The sequence below is a fragment of the Arachis hypogaea genome, chromosome 3 (genome assembly GCF_003086295.3).
Source record: "Arachis hypogaea cultivar Tifrunner chromosome 3, arahy.Tifrunner.gnm2.J5K5, whole genome shotgun sequence".
Lineage (NCBI taxonomy): Eukaryota > Viridiplantae > Streptophyta > Magnoliopsida > Fabales > Fabaceae > Arachis > Arachis hypogaea.
Window position 1 is genome coordinate 100,496,390 of NC_092038.1, and position 13,879 is coordinate 100,510,268.

The following is a 13,879-nucleotide window of genomic DNA, read 5'->3' on the forward strand; positions in this document are numbered from 1 at the left end:
AGCTTAAATCTCAGGATTTTGTGTCAATTAAAGGTGGTTGTTTGATTCAAATAAAACATGCAATTCCACTCCAAATTACTAACTTATAATGTAAGAAAGTGCATAAAACCTAACAAAATCAAAGAAAAAGACTAATAAAACTAGGCTAAGATGACTTGTCATCAACTGGCACCAAAGCTGGCGTTTAAATTCAAGGATGGCCTATGCCCATGAAAGCTTCAAGGCTCAGCCCAAACACACACAAGTGGGCCCCAGAAGTGGATTGCTGCACTATCTACTCATTTTCTGTAAACCTAGTTTACTAGTTTAGTATAAATAGCATCTTTTACTATTGTATTTGGAGTCTTTGACCTTTTTGGGAGTTCTTCGAACCCTTTTTGGAGGCTGGCCATTCGGCCATGCCTAGACCTTTTGTTCTTATGTATTTTCAACGGTGGAGTTTCTACACCTCATATATTAAGGTGAGGAGCTCTGCTGTTCCTCGAGTATTAATGCAAGTATTATTGTTTTTCTATTCAATTCACGCTTACTTCTCCTCCAAGATATACTCTTGTACTTAATTCAGTTAAGTCAGTATGAAGGGGTGACCCGTGACAATCACTCAATCTTCGTTACTCGCTTAGCCAAGATCTGCCTGCCTGACAACCACAAAGCGGTCTACATGATGTTCAACGTAGTCATTGGATGATAGCTGGAGTATATTCTCTTTGGTCTCTGACCCACGGATCTGAATCACCTCTCCTGACAATAGAGCATTTGGATCCGTGACGTTAGAACCTTCGTGGTATAAGCTAGAACCAATTGGCAGCATTCTTGATATCCGAAAAGTCTAAACCTTATCTGTGGTATTCCAAGTAGGATCTGGGATAGGATGACTGTGACGAGCTTCAAACTCGAGACTGTTGGGCGCAGTGATAGTGTGCAAAAGAATAAATGTATTCTATTCCGACACGATCGAGAACCGACAGCTGATTAGCCATGCAGGAAACCGTAGAGGACATGTTTTCACTGAGAGGACAGATGGTAGCCATTTACAACGGTGATCCACCAACATACAGCTTGCCATGGAAGGGAGTACGCATGATTGGATGAGAACAGTAGGAAAGCAGAGGTTCAGAGGCAACAAAGAATCTCCAAACACTTATCTGAAATTCTCACCAAGAAACTACATAAGTGACTTTATTTTATTTTATATTTTATTGTTCTTTTTACTATCAAACCTCATAACCATTTGAATCTGCCTGACTGAGATTTACAAGATGACCATAGCTTGCTCCAAGCCGACAATCTCCGTGGGATCGACCCTTACTCACGTAAGGTATTACTTGGACGATCCAGTGCACTTGCTGGTCAGCTATACGGAGTTGTGAAAAATGTGAATCACAATTTCGCATACTAGTGCGGCACATGATAGCCAGATTGATACCGGTCCAGAATTTCACAAAATAATTCCGTCAATAGTATAGCTCCAAATCGATAATCGATCCTCAACACAAATTTTAAAGATTAGCTGTCACGAAGTTCAACCCCAATAAAAGTAAACCGAAGTCTTCATACATTGGGTCATCTCATAAGGAATGGGAAAATATGTGCATCAACATTGGTTAGAATTTCGGGGTTGGAAGTCATGATCAAGAAATTAAACTACTAGGATTAACATGCAAGGAATCTTGAAGTGCAATAAACTAAATTAAATAACTAAGGTAAGGTATGAGCAATTTCAATCTAACAAGAGAACATATTATCTAATTCTACTCTAAAACTAAACAATTAACTATAGCAAGAATCAAGCAATTGAGATTTTGGAATTTCAAATATGAATAATAAAAGGAACTCTTGGCTAAGCATAGGAATTGTGGTCACCATCCTTGTCTAATAATCATATCTTGACAACTATGAGGAACCAAGCTCATTAAGTCTACTTCCAAAAGCTTTAAGTACGTAATATTTACTCCTAAGCTTGAAGTACGTCAAATGGCTTGGTCAGTCTCAACTCATAAGTCCTAATCCAACTACCAATTGGCTTAGTAGTGGATTAGTGTCAATGGGTATCAACTTGACCACTAAGTGTTCTCGAATCACCAAATCAATTAGACCCAATGACTCAAGTTTTCCCAATTCCCTTTGCCTAGTCCAAGAATCATGAAATACATAAATGCATTAATGGAAATCCAAGATCTACAAAGTCATAAAATGAGAAGAAAATGGGAATTAACAAGAAAATAACAAGATCTAAACAATATTATACTAGAGAATTCGAATTAAGTATTCAAAACTAGAAATCTACAAAACCCAATTCAGAATTCAACAAGGGAAGATCAAATCAAACTAGATCTAAAGAGGAATAATAGTTCTCTCTCTCTAGAAGAACATGAACCAAAAACTAGTCAAAACTCTCTATAAGTGTGTAATGAATGATCCCCCCTTTCACCCTTGGTTCCTTGGGTCTTTTCCATGCAGAATCAGCTTGAATTTGGGCCTAGAGCCCCTCAGAAATCGCCAGTCACGAGTTCTTTAATGAGGTCACGTGCTGATCGTCACGCGTATGCATCGGTCACGCGTGCGCGTCGCTGAATTTGCAGTCCACGCATACGCGTCGAGCACGCGTGCGCGTCGATGGGATTTTTGCCAATGGACGCGGATGCGCCAATCCTTGCGCGCCAAGCTTAAGGAAGGAAACACAGAACCATGCAATTTATATGATTAAGTGCGGAAAATATTGACAAAACCCCCCAAATTCTACACAAGATAAACCACAAAATTGGGGTTTATCAAACCTCCCCACACTTAAACCAAGCATGTCCTCATGCTAAAAATAAAAAGACCAAAGAATATAGGAGAAAGGGGTTTATAGAATGCAATTTTTTCCTAATTGGATGCAACTAATGCAAATGTTCCTATCTACTTGGTCAAGAATGAATCAATCCCCAAGAACATATATGAGTACATAGGGCTTAAGTGACATGCTCATCCATGAATTCTACCAAGCCAAACATCAAAATGACATGCACACAACTTGCAAGAAGAATGCTTGTGAAGGCCAGGAACAAGGAGTTGAGCGTCGAACCGTCACTGGAAGTGTATCCGCTCTATTCACTCAAATGTATAGGGTTGATCACTCAATTCTCTCCTAATCTTGCTTTCCAAGATTTGTTCTTCATCTGAAAATCAATAATTATCCAATGCATGCATACAAATATCACGAGGTCTTATTTATAGGTTGTAATGGGGCTAGGGTAAGGGTAAGGGTGTATATAGTTAAGTGAGCTTGAAACTTGAATCTTTGATTAACCTAAGCTCTCACTAAACACATATAACAACCTATATAATTCTAATACAATTCCTAGCTACCCACGATTCCCACTTTGCACATACTCATGCATCCTCTTTAATTCACATTCCATATGCATTGTTATTATTACTTTGCTTTGGGGCATTTTTGTCCCCTTTTTATTGCTTTTCTTTCCTATATATATGATTATTTTTCTTTTTCTATATATATATATATATATATATATATTTACATACATGTATATTTTTTTCTAACAATAAAGTATATACAACGTATCAATGCATATGGTTTTACATATAATCAATACATGAGTGTGTACCCAATTCTCCAAAATTTTCAACAAAAATACAAAAACACTTTTTTTTACCTCAACCAATGTCCCAAGTTTCCCATACCCAAATGATACACACCCTTACTAGCCTAAGCTAATCAAAGATCCAAATTAAAGGACATTCATTGTTTTTCACTTAGGGGTGATAATGTGCTAAAAATTAAGAACAAAAGGGATTAAATAGGCTCAAAATTGGCTAACAATGGTTGATGAAAGGTAGGCTATTTGGGTAAGTGAGCTAAATGAAATGATGGCCTCAATCATATAAATGCATGTATACATGGAATAATGGACATATAGAATCAAACAAACTAAGGATCACAATCATAGAAAGAGAATAAGACACACAAGAATGGAAATAAATGGTTATATGATGTAACCACACACTTAGGCTCAAATCTCACATGCTTGTGTTCTTTGCTCAAAAACTATGTTCCAAAATAAATTCTTCAAGCAAGTTTAACACAAAATATTTTTCGAATTGGTAGGGGCCCTAAAACACAGTTTCTTGGAAAAGAAGTCATCACCCTAATCAAGTAGATAAGAACAACTATCATGCAAAAATTATTCAAAAAAAAATCTAACCATGTAATTTATCCTAATTAACAAAGGAAAATCAAGGTTTAGGGTGTTGAAAGGGAGAGATTATTACCTACGGAGGTCGGTCGAACGACCTCCCCACACTTAAGAATTAGCACAGTTCTCTATGCCATTTGTAAGGCGCAAGGGGCGATCAGGCTCGGAACTTCCATTATCCTTTTCATGATTGCCATCTTCATTTAAGCAAATCGGCGTTGGTTCTGCCGTTCATATCGGTCCATCTTCTTATAGAGAGCTACAAGCAGTTGGTGGGACGATTGTTGTGGTGCTGATGAAGTGGTAGGGATGTCCGAGGGAATAGCTATGTCAAGGCCTGTGGTTTCTGCCGAAGGCTTGAGATATTTTTCGGTTGGGATGATGTCGCCCTTTACCGGAATCATAGCTTTCATGTCCTTAGCCTCTTGGGGGACACCAGTAGCAGCAATCAAATCTGTCACCAAGGCGGGAAATAAGAGGTTATCCTTAGCGTGGACACGACCCATGGCTTGTCGGAGGAGGAGAGCGATGTTGACCGCCCACTCAGTAAGTATGCACCAAACTAGTAGGGCAAGATTTGCGGTGATCAATGACTCATGAGTGCTTGGAAGCACGTAATGAAATAAGATCTGGGCCCATGATCGAGCCTCTATAGTGAGATGACGTGCGTCAATGCTCTTAGGTCGGCGTCTAAGGCTCCCTTGGGTCCAAAATGACTCTGGTCCGGCAATTATCTGGAGGATAGCATCCCAGTCAAAATTAAATTCAAAGTTATCACGCTGGCGTAGGGCCTCTTGGTAACCATCTACCTCATCCGCCACTGGTAAGACTTTAAGTAACCCTTGAATAGCTTTTTCTGAGACTGGGACTTGGTTCCGGTGCACAAAAATAGTCTGAAGAGAAGGAGAGTGGCAATTGGAGTAGAACTCCACCACCCAAGAGAGGTTGACCTCTTGTGGTTTCCGCATTAGGAATCCCCATTATCGTCGCTCAATGGAGGGCAAGATACACTGAACAAGATGCTTCGGAGGAATGAGGAGGTGTTCATGATGATAAGTTCTCTCAACCACAGCGGGGAGCATAAGTTCACAATAACGGTTGGGAAACCTTGTATGGTCATTTGCAGGGTTGCCCTTCTCATCCTCATCAATATTAATGATGCCCTTTGTCCTCTTTGGAAGGGGCTTGACCGTTGGTGTAGGGAGCGCCTTGGCGGTTGTCCTTCGAGGTGCCCTTTTGGTAGGGGCTTGGTCGAAACTTTTCCCTTGTTCTTCCTGATGACCATCCTGAAAAGGGAAGGAAAAGAGAATACATTAAACTCAATGAAACAACATTACATAATGACATGCAAGTGATCGCCAATGCCATAAGGGAGTAAAGAGCCTTGAAGACATGACAACTGCAACATGTAAGCAAGACACAATGCGAAAATTGGGGCAAATCACTAGCATGAGACGCAAGAGTGGGAAATGCATGCAACTAAGGCATGAGAAGAATAAACTCAAGTAACAATAACAACATAAAGTGACATATGCAAGAAAGATAATAAGCACAAGAAAGTCAATTTCCTAATCCAACTCCAAGAAAATAAAGCATGCAAAAAGGGTAAAGTGGAGTTAGAGAGGGTTGAAACACAATTCTTGCAATATGACATAAGGAAGCAAGTCATGGGTATGAGCATATGAATGATAAAGATAAAGTGCAATAAGCTCAAATCACAATAAGAAGGTAAGTGTGTTGAGAAAAGAGCACCAAATGGAAAGCATAGTGTCAAAATTGACTAAAAATGTGATAGGTGCATTTCAACAAACACTTAGTGTGCAACATTAAAACAATAAGCAAATTGAATAAATTCAAAAATGCAATACCCCAAAACGAAGTACCCAACAACAAAACAACATCACATGATCATAAAGGATTCAAAAGAGAACAAAATAACCCATCAAAGCAAGAGCTAACTCAAAATTCAACACCCATGAAAAATTAGAAAAAGAAGAAAGAAAGCAAATAAACAAGAACAAATAAATAAAGTGCAACTAAAAAGAAATAAAAGAGAGTAAATGAATGCAACTAAGAAGAAAAGAAATGAAACAAGAACAAAAGAGAAGGAGGGAGAATTTCACCTTGGAAGGAGAAGGAGAAGGTAAGGTGAGGTGCAAGTGAGAGAAGGATAAGAGAGGAGAGAGAAAGAGGGACCGCCGAAAGTGGCGGTCGCCGGTGGTTGAAGTCACCGGTGGTAGTGGACGGAGTCAAGGTGGTAGGAGGAGAGGGAAGAAAGATGGAGGATGGAAGATGGAAAAGAAGAAGAAGAGTGAAAATAGAAATGAAATAGGGTGCGTTGCACTACTAGTTGCGTCGGCCAATTGATGCGTGCGTGTCGTCCACGCGTGCGCGTGGGAGGGAGAAATAGCAACGACGCATGCGTGTTGCCCCACGCGTACGCGTGGGTAGAAGTTGTGCTCCCAACACAAAGTTGGCACAAAGTTGGCACAAAGCAGGGCAATCGACGCGTGCGCGTCGCCCACGCGTGCGCGTGGGTGGAAGAATTAGCAACGACGCGTGCGCGTCGACCCACGCATATGTGTGGGTAGCAATTATGCCACCAGCACAAAACTCACTGATGAGCGGATAATTTATACGCTTTTTGGCATTATTTTTAGGTAGTTTTTAGTAGGATCTAGCTACTTTTAGGGATGTTTTCATTAGTTTTTATGCTAGATTCACATTTCTGGACTTTACTATGAGTTTGTGTGTTTTTCTGTGATTTCAAGTATTTTCTGGCTGAAATTGAGGGACTTGAGCAAAAATCTGATAGGAGACTGACAAAGGACTGCTGATGCTATTAGATTCTGACCTCCCTGTACTCGAAATGGATTTTCTGGAGCTACAGAACTTTAAATGGCACACTCTCAATGGCGTTGGAAATTAGACATCCAGAGCTTTCCAGCAATATATAATGGTCCATACTTTGTTCGAGATTAAATGACGCAAACTGGCGCTCAACGCCAGTTCCATGTTGCATTCTGGAGTCAAACGGCAGAAACACGTCACAAACCAGAGTTAAATGCAAAAAGCACGTTACAACTTGGCGTTTAACTCCAAGAGAAGCCTCTGCACGTGTAAAGCTCAAGCTCAGCCCAAGCACACAATAAGTGAGCCCCGGAAGTGGATTTCTGCATCAATTACTTATTTCTGTAAACCCTAGTAGCTAGTTTAGTATAAATAGAACTTTTTACTATTGTATTAGACATCTTGGTTTCGTCTTTATCTTAGCATCCATCTTTGGATGTTTGGTTCTTAGAATTTGGGGGCTGGCCATTCGGCCATGCCTGAACCTTGATCACTTATGTATTTTCAACGGTGGAGTTTCTACACACCATAGATTAAGGTGTGGAGCTCTGCTGCACCTCGAGTTTTAATGCAAAGTACTACAGTTTTCTATTCAATTTATGCTTATTCTTATTCTAAGATATTCGTTGCACTTCAACATGATGGATGTGATGATCCGTGACACTCATCATCATTCTCACCTATGAACGCGTGATTGACAACCACTTCCGTTCTACCTTAGAACAAGCGAGTATCTCTTGGATTCCCTAACCAGAATCTTCGTCGTATAAGCTAGAACCCTTTGGCGGCCACTCTTGAGAATCCGGAAGGTCTAAACCTTGTATGTGGTATTCCGAGCAGGATTCAAGGATCGAATGACTGTGACGAGCTTCAAACTCGCGATTGTTGGGCGTGATGACAAACGCAAAAGAATTAATGGATTCTATTCCGACATGATCGAGAACCGACAGATGATTAGCTGTGATGTGACAGAGCATTTGGACCATTTTCACTGAGAGGATAGGATGTAGCCATTGACAACGGTGATGCCCTACATACAGCTTGCCATAGAAAGGAGTAAGAATGATTGGATGAAAGCAGTAGGAGAGCAGAGATTCAGAAGGGACAAGCATCTCCATACACTTATCTGAAATTCTCACCAATGATTTACATAAGTATTTCTATCTTTACTTTATGCTTTATTTATTATAAATTTCGAAAACCATTATAACCATTTGAATCCGCCTAACTGAGATTTACAAGATGACCATAGCTTGCTTCATACCAACAATCTCCGTGGGATCGACCCTTACTCACGTAAAGTATTACTTGGACGACCCAGTGCATTTGCTGGTTAGTTGTGCAGAGTTGTGACAAAATGTGATTCACGTTTGAGAGCACCAAGTCTATTGGCGCCATTGTTGATGATCACAAATTCGTGCACCAAGTTTTTGGCGCCGTTGCCGGGGATTGTTCGAGTTTGGACAACTGACGGTTCATCTTGTTGCTCAGATTAGGTAATTTTCTTTTCAAAAAGTTTTAAAAAATCTTTCAAAATTTTTTTTCTCTTTTTCGTTTTCCTAAAGATTATTTTCGAAAAAAATAAAAAATAAAATAAAATACAAAAAATTCATAAAATCATAAAAATAAAAAATATTTTGTGTTCCTTGTTTGAGTCTTGAGTCAATTTTTAAGTTTGGTGTCAATTGCACGTTTTAAAAAGTGTGCATTTTTCGAAAATTCATACATGTGCATTTTTCGAAAAGTGTTCTTCATATTTTCTTGTTTTGTGTTTTTTTTTTTGTTGTTTTTCATATGCATTTTTGCATTCATAGTGTCTAAGCATTGAAAATTTCTAAGTTTGGTGTCTTGCATGTTTTTCTTTTCTTGAAAATTTTCAAAAAAAATAAATCTTGATATTCATCTTGATCTTCAAAGTGTTCTTGGTGTTCATCTTGACATTCATAGTATTTTTGCATGCATCATATGTTTTGATCCAAAATTTTCATGTTTTGGGTCATTTTTATGTTTTTCCCTCTTATCATTCAAAATTCAAAAATAAAAATATCTTTTCCTTTTTCTCTCATAAATTTCGAAAATTTGAGTTGACTTAGTCAAAAATTTTTAAAACTTAGCTATTTCTTATAAGTCAAGTCAAATTTTCAAATTTAAAAATCTTATCTTTCTAAATCTTTTTCAAAAATTAAATCTTTTTCATTTTTCTTCTTATTTTTTGAAAATTCTTAAAATTTAATTCCAAAATCTTTTTCCTATCTTTATTTCAAAATTTCAAAAAACTTTACTAACAATTAATGTGATTGATTCAAAAATTTGAAGTTTGTTACTTTCTTGTTAAGAAAGGTTCAATCTTTAAATTCTAAAATCATATCTTTTAGTTTCTTGTTAGTCAAGTAATCAATTTAATTTTAAAAATTAAATCTTTTTCAATTATATCTTTTCAATCATATCTTTTTAAATAATATCTTTTTCAAAAAAAAATTTTTTTGATTTAAAAAATATCTTTTCTAACTTCCTATCTTTTCAAAATTGATTTTAAAATCTTTTTCAACTAACTAATTGACTTTTAGTTTATTTCTTATCTTTTTCAAAACCGACTAACTACTTTTCCCTCTCTAATTTTCGAAAACTCCTCACCCCTTTTTCAAAATTCTTTTTAATTAACTAATTGTTTCAAATTCTAATTTTAATTTTATTTATTCTCTTAATTTTCGAAAATCACCAACTCTTTTTCAAAATTAATTTTCGAAAATTCTATCTCTCATCTTCTTCTATTTATTTATTTATTTACTAACACTTCTCTTCATCTCAAGAATTCGAACCTACTCCTCCCCCTTGTGTTTGGATTCTTACCTTTTCCTTCTTCTATTCTTTTCTTCTTCTACTAACATAAATGAATCTCTCTACTGTGGTAAAGAGGATCCCTATTATTATTTTCTGTTCCCTTCTTTTTCATATGAGTAGGAGTAAGGACAAGAATATTCTTGTTGAAGCAGATCCTGAACCTGAAAGGACTCTGAAGAGGAAACTAAGAGAAGCTAAATTACAACAATCCAGAGACAACCTTATAGAAATTTTTAAAAAAGAAGAGGAGATGGCAGCCGAAAATAATAATGCAAGGAGGATGCTTGGTGATTATACTACACCTACTTCCAAGTTTGATGGAAGAAGCATCTCAATCCCTATCATTGGAGCAAATAATTTTGAGCTGAAACCTCAACTAGTTGCTCTAATGCAACAGAACTGCAAGTTCCATGGACTTCCATCAGAAGATTCCTACCAGTTTTTAATTGAGTTCTTGCAGATCTGTGAGACTGTTAAGACTAATGGAGTAGATCCTGAAGTCTACAGGCTCATGCTTTTCCCTTTTGCTGTAAGAGACAGGGCTAGAACATGGTTGGACTCACAACCTAAAGATAGCCTGGACTCATGGGATAAGCTGGTCGCGGCCTTCTTGGCTAAGTTCTTTCCTTTTCAAAAGCTGAGCAAGCTCAGAGTGGATGTTCAGACCTTCAAACAAAAAGATGGTGAATCCCTCTATGAAGCTTGGGAAAGATACAAGCAGATGACCAAAAGGTGTCCTTCTGACATGCTTTCAGAGTGGACCATTTTGGATATATTCTATTATGGTCTATCTGAGTTCTCTAAGATGTCACTGAACCATTCTGTAGGTGGATCCATTCACCTAAAGAAAACGCCTGCAGAAGCTCAAGAACTTATTGACATGGTTGCAAATAACCAGTTCATGTACACTTCTGAGAGGAATTTTGTGAATAGTGGGATGCCTCAGAGGAAGGGAGTTCTTGAAATAGATGCTCTGAATGCCATATTGGCTCAGAATAAAATGTTGACTCAGCAAGTCAACATGATTTCTCAAAGTCTGAATGGATGGCAAAATGCATCCAACAGTACTAAAGAGGCATCTTCTGAAGAAGAAGCCTATGATCCTAAGAACCCTGCAATGGCAGAGGTAAATTACATGGGTGAACCTTATGGAAACACCTACAATTCATCATGGAGAAATCATCCAAATTTCTCATGGAAGGATCAACAAAAGCCTCAACAAGGCTTTAATAATGGTGGAAGAAATAGGTTCAGCAATAGCAAGACTTTTCCATCATCTTCTCAGCAACGGACAGAGGATTCTGAGCAGAGCACCTCTAACTTAGCAAACATAGTCTCTGATTTGTCTAAGGCCATTTTAAGTTTCATGAGTGAAACAAGGTCCTCCATCAGAAATTTGGAGGCACAAGTGGGCCAGCTGAGTAAGAAAGTCACTGAAACTCCTCCTAGTACTCTCCCAAGTAATACTGAAGAGAATCCAAAAAGAGAGTGCAAGGCCATTGATAAACCACTATTTTATGGTTTATCTTGTGCTTAATTGAGTGGATTTTATCAACTCTTTACCCACTTATTCATACTATTTGCGTGTTTTACAATTCCTTCCCAGAATTTGTTCTATGATTGAAAACATGCTTCTTTGGCTTTTATTTTCTTTTATTTAATCCTCTCTTATTACCATTAGATGCCTTGATATGTGTGTTAAGTGATTTCAGGAATTATAGGACAAGAATGGCTTAGAGGATGGAAAGGAAGCATGCAAAACGGGAAGGAATACAAGAAGTTGAAGAAACTGCAAAGCTATGAGCCTGACCCTCTCACACTAAAACGACTATAACTTGAGTTACAGAGATCCAAATGATGCGGTTCCACTTGCGTTAGAAAGCTAACGTCCGGGGCTTCGATTTGATATATAATTTAATATAGTGGCCATACAGATAGGTGATGCGAATGCGTCATCCACGCAGACACATCGCATCTGCGAAAATCAGCGTGGCAGATTTCGCAAACAGCGAATCCTGGGCTATTTCCAGCCCAGTTTCAAGCCCAAAATATACAGATTAAAGGCTGCAAAGTGGAGGAATGAAGGGGACACTGGACACTTCAGATTAGACTCATAATTCACTTTTTAGGATTTAGATGCAGTTTTTAGAGAGAGAGGTTCTTTCCTCTCTCTTAGGATTTAGGATTAGGATTTTTAGAAATTAGGAATATTTCATCTTCATCTTAGGTTCAATGTTCTTTTTATTTATTTTCTCTTTTATTTTTATTTACTCTGATGCTTTCATTTGTATCTGAATTGTGTTGTCCAATTGGCTTATGAACTTTCCATGTTAGGATTGATTTTCTTATTTAATATACATTACTGAGATGTTTTCAGATAAATGATTTTAATTTAGATTTTCTACCTTTTGCCTTTGGTTGATTAATTGGTGACTCTTGAGTTATCAAACTCATTGTTGATTGAAAATTGGAATTCTTCAAGAATTGATTCGAGATTCAATAACTCTAACTTTTCCCAAGGAAAGAATGGGACTTGAGGATTCGAATTAATTCATCCACTTAACTTACCTTCATAGTTAGAGGTTAACAAAGTGGGAGAAAAATCTAATTCTCATCACAATTGATAAGGATAACTAGGATAGGACTTCCAGTTCTTATATCTTGCCAAAAGATTTTATTATTGTTAATTTATTTTACTTGTCATTTAAATATACCTATGCCTATTGCTCAAACTTCAAAACCCCGATTTACAATCTTCATAACCAATAATAAGAACATACCTCTGTGCAATTCCTTGAGAAGACGATCCGAGGTTTAAATACTTCGGTTATTAATTTATTTAGGGGTTTGTTACTTGTGACAACCAAAACGTTTGTAAGAAAGGACTTTTGTTGGTTTAAGAGCTATACTTGCAACGAGTACTTAATTGTAAAGATTCTTAGACCATGCAAAAATCCTCTCTTCAAAATAGTGCCGTTGCCAGGGAATTGCAAACGTGTGCCTTATTATTGGTTATTGTAAATATTTTTCAAAAAAAAATATTTTTCTTTTACTTGTTTATTAGCTTCTTCTTTTTCCCCATTTATTTCTGATAGCTATTATGAATTCTCACCCCTCTCGCTTTGAGTTTGGTTCTAATTTTGTTGCAAGGAATGAAAGCTATAACAGGACTATGCATCAAGGTCTAAGCAATCATAGATGGACGGAGCCAAGAGGATCTGATCAACCCTTTAGGCAACAACACCCTCCTAGATATCACAGACAAAGACCATCCTACAATGCATACCAAGCTGATAGATATGGTGGACCGCCTAGTAGCTACCAATAAGCTCCACTGTATGCTCAGAGACCATCCTCACAATATAACTTTGAACCACCACACTCACAAGCCCCTTTCCACCATTCACCTCCATATGACCCCAATACCTATTCACCACAGCAACCACCATATAAACCATACCCAGAACCACCACCTCAATATACACCATCTCCATATCCTTATCAAGAGGAACCACTTCCATGTTATGAACCTTCTCTCCCAACAAATGAACACTCCTATCCACCCCAAACCTCCATGGAAAGCAAACTTGCCTCTATCACTAGTCTCGCCTCTACTCTTCAAGCACTTATATCCTGCTTGGGCCAATCCTCTACACCCAATATTCAACCCTCAAGCTCCACTCAACCACATAATGATCCACCCATCCCATCACCACCATCCATGGAAGAGCACCAACATCCATCAATCCAAGAGCAACATGATCCCACTGATACTATTCACATGGAACGAGAGGAAGGGATCATCTTCACGAATCCATACTTCATAAGGAGCTAGAGGAGGCACTAAAGGTGAAGGTAGTAGACACCCTTGAAGTTGACAGCGCGGTTGAAGAACTAGTGAAAGAAGACAACAAGGAGGATTTTGTGCTTAAAGGTGAAGAAATAGTTGAAAAGAAAATCATCGAGGACGAATACGATTGCATACTTAA

The 13,879-nt window shown here is 37.9% G+C and overlaps 1 non-coding gene across 1 annotated transcript; it reads right to left on the reverse strand.

Annotated features, from left to right (window-relative positions):
• Window positions 1-10,533: 10,533 nt before the first annotated feature.
• On the reverse strand, window positions 10,534-10,637 carry LOC112793671 (small nucleolar RNA R71). The gene has a single exon (XR_003198373.1). It is a non-coding gene; the product is annotated as a small nucleolar RNA R71 (small nucleolar RNA).
• Between the last annotated feature and the right edge of the window lie 3,242 nt (window positions 10,638-13,879).